Genomic DNA, 8,398 nt, shown 5'->3' with positions numbered 1-8,398 from the left:
CCAGGCCTTGGACAGTATATGACCTCTTCTTAATATAGCATTACTCTCAGGAGCAGGAAACATAGCAAACTTTCCCAACACACAGAAGACAAAGACCTAGACAAAATGCCAAGATGGAGGAATTCATCTCAAAAGAAAGAATAAGAAAAGGTCATGTCCAGAGACCTAATAGAAACAGATATAAGTAATATGTCTGATCCTGAATTTAAAACAACAATCATAAGAGTACTAGCTAGGCTTGAGAAAAGCATAGTAGACGCCAGAGAGTACCTTACCATATAAATAAAAGACCTAAAACTAGTTAGGCCAGAATAAAAAAATGCTATAACTGAGATGCAAAAATGATCTAATGACCACAAGGATGAAAGAATCAGAGGAACAAGTAAGTGATATAGAAAGCAAAATTATGGAAAATAATGAAGGTGAAAAAGAAAGAAAGAAAAATGTTAGATTACAAATATAGACTTAGGAATTCAGTAACTCCTTAAAGAGTAATAACATTCGTATCATAGGAGTACCAAAAGAAAAAGTTAGGGAAAAAATACCAGGTTTATTTGAGAAAACTATAGCTGAAAACATCCCTAATCTGGGGAAGGAAACAGACATCCAAATCCATGAGGCACAGAGAACTCCCGCCAAAATCAACAAAAGTAGGTCAACACCAAGACGTATCAGGGCAAAATTTGCAAAATACAGAGATAAAGAAAAAATTCCTAAAAACAGCAAGGAAAAAGAAATCCCTAACTTATAAGGGAAGACAAATATGGTTAGCAGCAGACTTCTCCACAGAAACTTGTCAGGCCAGAAGGGAGTGGCACAATATATTAAACATGCTGAATGGGAAAAATATGTAGCCAAGAGTAATTTATCCAGCAAGGCTGTCATTCATATTAGGAGAAGAGAGGGTTTCCCAGACAAAAACTAAAGAAGTTAGTTTATGCTACTCAAAGGGTACAAAAATACTGATTTGAAAGGACACATGCACCTGAATGCTTATAGCAGCATTATCAACAATAGCTAAATTATGGAAAGAGCCCAAATGTCCATTAACTGACAAATGGATAATGAAGATGTGGGGTACACACACACACACACACACACACACACACACACACAGTGGAATATTATTCAGACATTAAAAAGAGTGAAATCTTGCCATTTTCAATGATGTGGATGGAACTAGAGCATATTACACTAAGTGAAATGAGTCAGTCAGGGAAAGACAAATACCATATTATTTCACCCATATGGAATTTAAGAAACAAAACAGATGAGCATATGGGAATGAAAAAAAAAAAAGACAGAGGGAGGTAAACCATAAAAGAGACTTTTAACTATAAAAAACAAATTGAGGGCTGCTGGAGGAGAGATGGATGGGGCATGGGCTAAATGGGTGATGGGTATTAAGGAGGGCATTTGTTATGAGCGCTGGGTATTATATGTAAGTGATGAATCACTAAATTCTACTCCTGAAACTAATATTACACTCTATGTTAACTAAGTAGAATTTAAATAAAAACTTGAAACATTAAAAAAAATACCAAAAATACTATGTATGTATATTACCCTTATGACAGTGAAACAAATTATATACTTGAGGTTTTTAAGGGAGAAAATCATACAGTAATATCATATAGTAGTCATTAATGAAGTAACATGTCCACTTCTGGGCAACAGATTTTTAAAATGACTATAAGTAATACAAAAGCATTGAAAAATTAAATGCAATAATTGATTCAAAATATCTGCTTTTCACTTAACTAGACTTGCTTGACTGGTTACAAAGATGTATAATATAGAAACCTTATCCTTAAGGAACTTTCCTAATGTAAGATAACATATCCATAGGCAAACAACTGTTAAGCATGTGAAAAATGGTATAAAGGATACATATACCAATAATAGATGTAGTTGATTTGGGAAAACATACTAACCTAGGGTAACTTAAGGTATTACTATTATCTGGACTTATCCCTCAATCTACTATTTCTTGACACCCCTGGAGTCCTGGGATAATGCAATGAGGACAAAGGTCAGTCATTATTATAGTCTTAGTAAATGCAATGATTCCAGAATCCTCATAGCATCTAAGGGAGCAGATAATACCAGCATCTCCTACTTACTCAAAGTCACATATTACTACCTTGTATATAGGTTTTATGAGTACACTGTGTTATTCTTCTTAATTAAAATCTACTATTCTTCCATCAAAATTAAAACCCACTTATTTAAAAAAATCATCAGGAGCACCTGGGTAGCTTAGTCAGTTAACTGTCGACTTTGGGTCAGGTCATGATCTCATGGTTCCTGAGTTTAAGACCTGCATTAGGCTCTGTGCTCTCAGCACAGAGCCTGCTTCGGATCCTCTGTCTCCCTCTCTCTCTGCCCCTCTGTCACTCGTGTTCTCTCTCTCTCTCTCTCTCTCTCTCTCTCTCTCTCTCTGTCTCTATCAAAAATAAATAAATAAACATTTAAAAAAATAATCAAAGTGACTAGAAGTATGATCCTTACAAATACGATCTTTATCCCCAGTTTGGAACCATTTATTTGCAATAATTTCATCCAGTCAGTACTGTATAATCTGTGGGATTTTGGTATTTGAGCCATTCCACCTAAACTTAACCAGTCTGGCCCTAACTCTTGATTTCCTTTCAAACCTTTGCAATCGTCCAAGTAGCCTTCTTTGTTTTTAGTGGGTCCTATTAATTGAGAGGGTGTCAAGACCCATTTTGCTGTCTTTTTTTCCCACCTGATATATAGCAGTTGCTCAGCTAGTTTCTGGATTTCTTTTGGAGGAAATTGTTCCTTATGTTGCTGTAAATTCAGTTTGCTCATGGAAGGAAGTGAGTTCAAGAGCCTGCTTATGTTCCCATATTGAAGGAGAACGCCTATGTCCCTGTGTTCTTTGATTTGTGGCCTCCTTACTTCATCTTCAAAGCCATTCATAGGGGGTTGAGTTCTTCTCATGCTTTAAGTATCTCTGACCTCCTGTTCTGCCACATATCTCAAACTTATGAGTATTCTACAAGTCTTCACTTTTCAAATGTTATCATGTAAAATATCACCTTCTTAATGTACAATTTCAGGAAAATATAACCATTTCTAAAAATACATAAATCTCAGTTTTATATGCCCATATGCAAAGTATAAAGGTGTATAAAACTTAAAAAAATTAAATGTAAGTGATAAAAGTGTTCTGTTACAGAGAAATAAAATAGAGGCGAAATAGATGTAATCCATAATGCTGTCCTTTTAGCTGGATGCCCAGCATAGTTTATCACCAGCCATTTGCATATATTGTATTTTAGAATTTTTGCCAATGGAGAAAATTGTGTATATTTAAATTATGAAACACTTAGTCACATCTTGATACTTTTCTTCAATTCAAGACGTTCATCTTAAAAGAAAATGGTGACATATTCTGTGATCGCTTATAGATCAAACCAGTATTAAACATATATATGCTGTTGGAGACAGATATCAGTAGTATATAATACTGATTATGATTATTATACCAAAATTTTATTTTGTTGTTAGAAATAATAAGCATCTTATCACTGGAAGTATATAAACCCACATGGTATGCTTGTATTTCAGAATGGTTAAGAAGATATTTACAAATGGGGACAAAAAGGTGGATAGACTTTAAGATACCTTCTCATACAGAAAATCCATGATCCTTAAATGCTGGATGAAAGAAATAAAACAATAAAGTTACTTTTTTCTTTAGCAACTTATCATTAGTTTTAGAAATATGTTTATATTTATGTTATCTATTGTTGCTGTTCTTAAAATATGTCGAAACAGTACTATTTCAGTCTGATTAGAATTTGTTTTAACTCAGTAAAGTTGGTCTAAACATTATGTACCACAGATGAAGAAATAAGTGTTAAAGAAAATTAATGAAGGCATAAACTGCAAGGGAATAGTCATATCATTTGAGAAACTTATTTCTCTCAAGGGCACTGTTGTAACTGTTAGCACCACGGTCATAGAAAAAGCCCTTGACTCTACCCATTAACCAGCTAAGAGACCTTGGACAAGCTTCATAGTCCCTGGAGGGCTCAGTTCTTTCATCTGTGGCTGAAAGGATTTAGTCAAGATGATCTCTAAGATTATTCCCATATCTATGGCTTCATTATTTCAGGTACCACATAGAACCATATCAAGAGGAGAATATCGTTTATTGACTTGGTTAACTTTCTCTTAAGTAAAAAATTACAGTTAGAATTCCCTGGCCATAATCTTTTGCATATTACCCAAATAGCTGAAAATACAACTTTAAGAATGAAGTTTTCAGTTTTGTTTATAGGCTTTAGTGGAAAAAACCATTTCATGACAAGAGGTAATAAGCAATGCAGCCATTTTTTACAGAAACATAGATATAAAGTTATATATTTTTAGATATTTTCCATCCAATCTCAGCTATAAATGTCTTTATCACCTACAGTTATCTTTGGAATTAAATCTTTTGAGAGATGAATGCTGTAGACTATTTAATGCTTCAGCAGGTTTAGATGCTTATAACTTGTGAAAAGTTAAAATGTTATTTCTTTTATTTCATATCTATTCTAAACTTTTATTGTTGCTTTTGAAACAGATATTTTAGAAACAAAAAGAATGTGAGTGATCATCTAGCCCAATTTTGTCATTTTTAAATCAAGACCACAAATCGTTTTCACTCCTCCCCTCAAGAGGTCATAGCTACAGGCCTTGCTGTTGAAGCTCTGAGGTATTCCCTGTGAAAAGCTCCATACACTGAGGTGGTTGCCATGCTGAGGAGGCCACCTGTACAAATTCTGATTGGTGATGGGAGCTGAGGTTAGCCTTCTGCCGTTCCCCATGAAGTATCACATGACGGGAATTGTTTTGGACCCTCCATTCTAGACCATCTGCCAAATGAATACCTCTGAATGACTTCCGTCAAAACTACATGAGGGAGGAGAATCACCCATTTGACTGCTGCTACATTATTGAGTCATAAAATTATGATATATAATAAGATGATTGTTGTTCTAAGCAACTTAACTTTTGGTTGGTTTTTGTCTTGTTTTTATTTTTACTGCATCAATAGATAAACGGAATTTGGTATATGGAAGTGAGATGCTAACATTACAAAATCTAAAATGTATGGTTTTGGTCTGGGGACAGGGCAATAGGCAAAGGTCTGACAAACCTTAAAGTGACAAGTAGAGAGGACTCGAAGGAGACTGAACAAAGAAATTACTAAGGGCTGGCAGAAAGTTTGGTAATACTGCCACTGAGGTAACCTGGAAAATATACAGTGTACTTAAAAAACTTGATAATCTAGCTAAGATGATTTCTGAATTAAGTGTTGAAGGTGTTACCTCATTTCTTCCAGTTATCTAGTAAAACTGAGAGAAAAGAAAGATGAAGTGAATAGTCAATTGCTAACAGAATATGGAGTGAATATAAAGGGCTTAGGACAACCAGCAAGTTGTCCTCAAAGTAAGAGATGGTCTCAGGGTAGAGATAAAATCTAATGCACTACTAGTAGAACACAGCCTGTGGTTGTAAGATCGTTTAAGACTTCAGAAGGATTTAAGGCTGATCTAATGTACCCTCTCAGTAACAAAAAAGAAAAAGGGTATGCCATATAGATGCTCTAAAACAGACAATAGTGCTTAGTGCACAAACAACAGCCTCACAGGAAAACCAAGATAGAGAAGGATTTACCACAAAAAGATTTATGGGTTTGGTTTTGTCTAATTAAATAGATTAGTAATTAACACCCAAATGGCTCATGAGATGTTAAAGGAATTATATTAACATTGAATAGGACAGAAAGAGTAAAAAGAAAAAATTAAAGTCTTGAGATAACCAAGAAGCATTCTAAGAAAACTAGATTTTGAAAATAGATTTTATGGAAAAGTCTACATTATGTGGAAAAGGAAGTTTTCACCATCCATTTGCATATATTCAATTTTAGAATTTTTGCCAATGGAAACAAGCCAAGAGCCATGTAGAATTATGCCCAAAGACCAAGACTGAACCTCAGTTGGGAAAGGAAAATATTTGCCAGATTATATTTAAGAATTTCTATAGGATAGTGATTGCTATGTGTCTTATTTTCTCCCTTCTGGAAAAGGAATATTTACTATGATTATCCTACACCTGTTCCATCTTGGAACATTAGGTGGGTGGAGGACAGATCATTTGTCTTTCCATTTCACAGATCTACAGTCTAAAAGTAACTTTATCCAAGGGAGAAAAAAAAACCCTAAAACTAAAACTAAAACTAAATCTAAAACCAAATTAAATCCAAACTAAAACCAAACTAAAACTAAAACTAAAACTAAAACTAAAACTAAGATACTTTTACAGCTAGATCTGATTTAAATGATGTGATCCTGGAACTTAAACCTGAGCTTCATAGCATAATAGAATGAGACTTCTGGTGATTCTCACATGATGAAGGAAGATCAGTACTGTTGTAAGCAGGGTATGGACTATAATGGTTTCAACATGGAAGCAAATTATTTGAAACTTCTCTCATGGATATGCAGGTCAATGATCCTGCCCCTTGAATATGCACATGGTTGAGACTGCTTCAACCAGTAGGGTATGGCAGAAGTGGTGCTAGAGTGTCAAATACCATGCAACGTTCTCTTTCTTCATTCTTGGCACCCTGATTCACCAATAGAAGAAGTCTCTGCAGCTGCCATACTGAAGAGGCCAAAGTTAGCCATTTTGTTGACAATTCAGCTGAATTCAGCCTTCCAGATACACCCTCCAAGTTACCATAGGTGTGTGTATGAACCTTACACCTTCCAGTTCAGACTATCTAACAGTTGAATATCATCAAGTGACCTCTACTATGTCACATGGAACAGTAGAATTATGCAGCTGATCTCTGCTGGAAGTTCTGACCCACAAAATTTGTGTGATACAGTTGAATGGTTGTAGGAGCTTTACCGTTAAGTTTTATGGTCATTTGTTCCAAAACAACAGATACCTGGAACATACACTTTCTCCTTTAAAGATCAATCTTTAAAAGATAAAACTGTGGCAAGGAGAAGTGAAGTAATTTATACAAGTTTATGCAATAATATAGGGGCTATTGCAGTGCAAAACCAGGACCTGTATCTTCCTCTTCTTTCCACTATACCCCATTGTCCTGACGAGTGCATTTTGTTGTTTAATACTATCTTATAATGTTTAGAAATCAAATGGTCAACTTTTTGAAAATCAATCATGTTTCTTTTTAATTCTTTCTTCTGTTTCTTTCCTTTTACCTGTCTTCTGCTATTTAATGTTTTGAGGCTCTTCCCACATATGAAGATAATAAACATAGGTGAATTCTAATTTTTAGTGGACTTCAAAATCAAAATGCAGGGGAGCCCCTAAGACACTAATTTCGAATCACGGGCGTTCTGCGATTACATCTTTTCTGTTTTAAAAACAGCTGTGCTAACCAAAGTGAGACTCATTTTCTAACTTCTCTTGTTAAGACAGTGAGAAATTAGCAACAGTACTTCCTGAAACCATCAAGAAGAAAAATGTCAGTGACATTGCATAGAGATGTAAGTGATACTAAAAGAGAAGTTTTCTGTGAGAGGACACCCAAATATGTGAGAAATTTTCGGCTCTTAGTGCCAATAATTACTACAATGGCTGTATATTTCATAGAAATATCAAGGATTTTATGGTTGAAACTGGAGATCTGACAGGTGCAGGAAGAGGAAGTAACAGTACCTGGGGCAAGAAATTTGTGGAAATTTATATTTAGAAATATAGTGACTCTTAAGCACAATGTTAGAGGTGTGGTATCTATGGCTAATAATCTCTCAAATACCAATGGATCTCAGTTCTTTACCTATGCCAAGAAGTTACATTTGGACATGAAATACACAGTATTTGGAAAGGTAATAGATATTCTGGAGACTCTAGATGAATTGGAGAAGTTACCAGTAAATGAGAAGACATATCAACCTCTTAATGATGTGCTCATTAAGGACATATCTATTCATACCAATCCATTTGTTCAGTAGCTATAATAGACTTGAAAAGATATTTGGCAAACTGGGGAACACACCTATTCTGGTTTACCCAGTTTTAATTATGCCAAGAGATTTTTATCATCCTACTGCTTGTTTACAACTAAAATCTTCTGAACTAGTGGTACCAACGGGACCCAAACAGCTTTTACTCCCATTATTAGAGCATATACTTTACTATAACTATTATCCAATGTATTTCTTTAAGGTTAATTTTTTAGATATCTTCTCTCTAATTTTTTTACATGTAAACATTCATTTAAAAAATAGAAATACATCGGGGTGCCTGGGTGGCGCAGTCGGTTGAGCGTCCGACTTCAGCCAGGTCACGATCTTGCGGTCCGTGAGTTCGAGCCCCGCGTCAGGCTCTGGGCTGATGG

At 35.0% G+C, this 8,398-nt stretch overlaps 1 pseudogene; it reads left to right on the top strand.

Annotated features, from left to right (window-relative positions):
• The first annotated feature begins 7,520 nt into the window (after positions 1 to 7,520).
• On the top strand, positions 7,521 to 8,012 carry LOC121012692 (peptidyl-prolyl cis-trans isomerase-like 3; annotated as a pseudogene).
• Positions 8,013 to 8,398: the final 386 nt, after the last annotated feature.

Source organism: Herpailurus yagouaroundi, unplaced genomic scaffold (genome assembly GCF_014898765.1).
Source record: "Herpailurus yagouaroundi ecotype Mexico unplaced genomic scaffold, PumYag 197, whole genome shotgun sequence".
In the NCBI taxonomy this organism is placed as follows: Eukaryota; Metazoa; Chordata; class Mammalia; order Carnivora; family Felidae; genus Herpailurus; species Herpailurus yagouaroundi.
The sequence above is the reverse complement of the archived record's forward strand: the minus strand, read 5'-3'. Positions and strand labels throughout refer to the sequence as shown.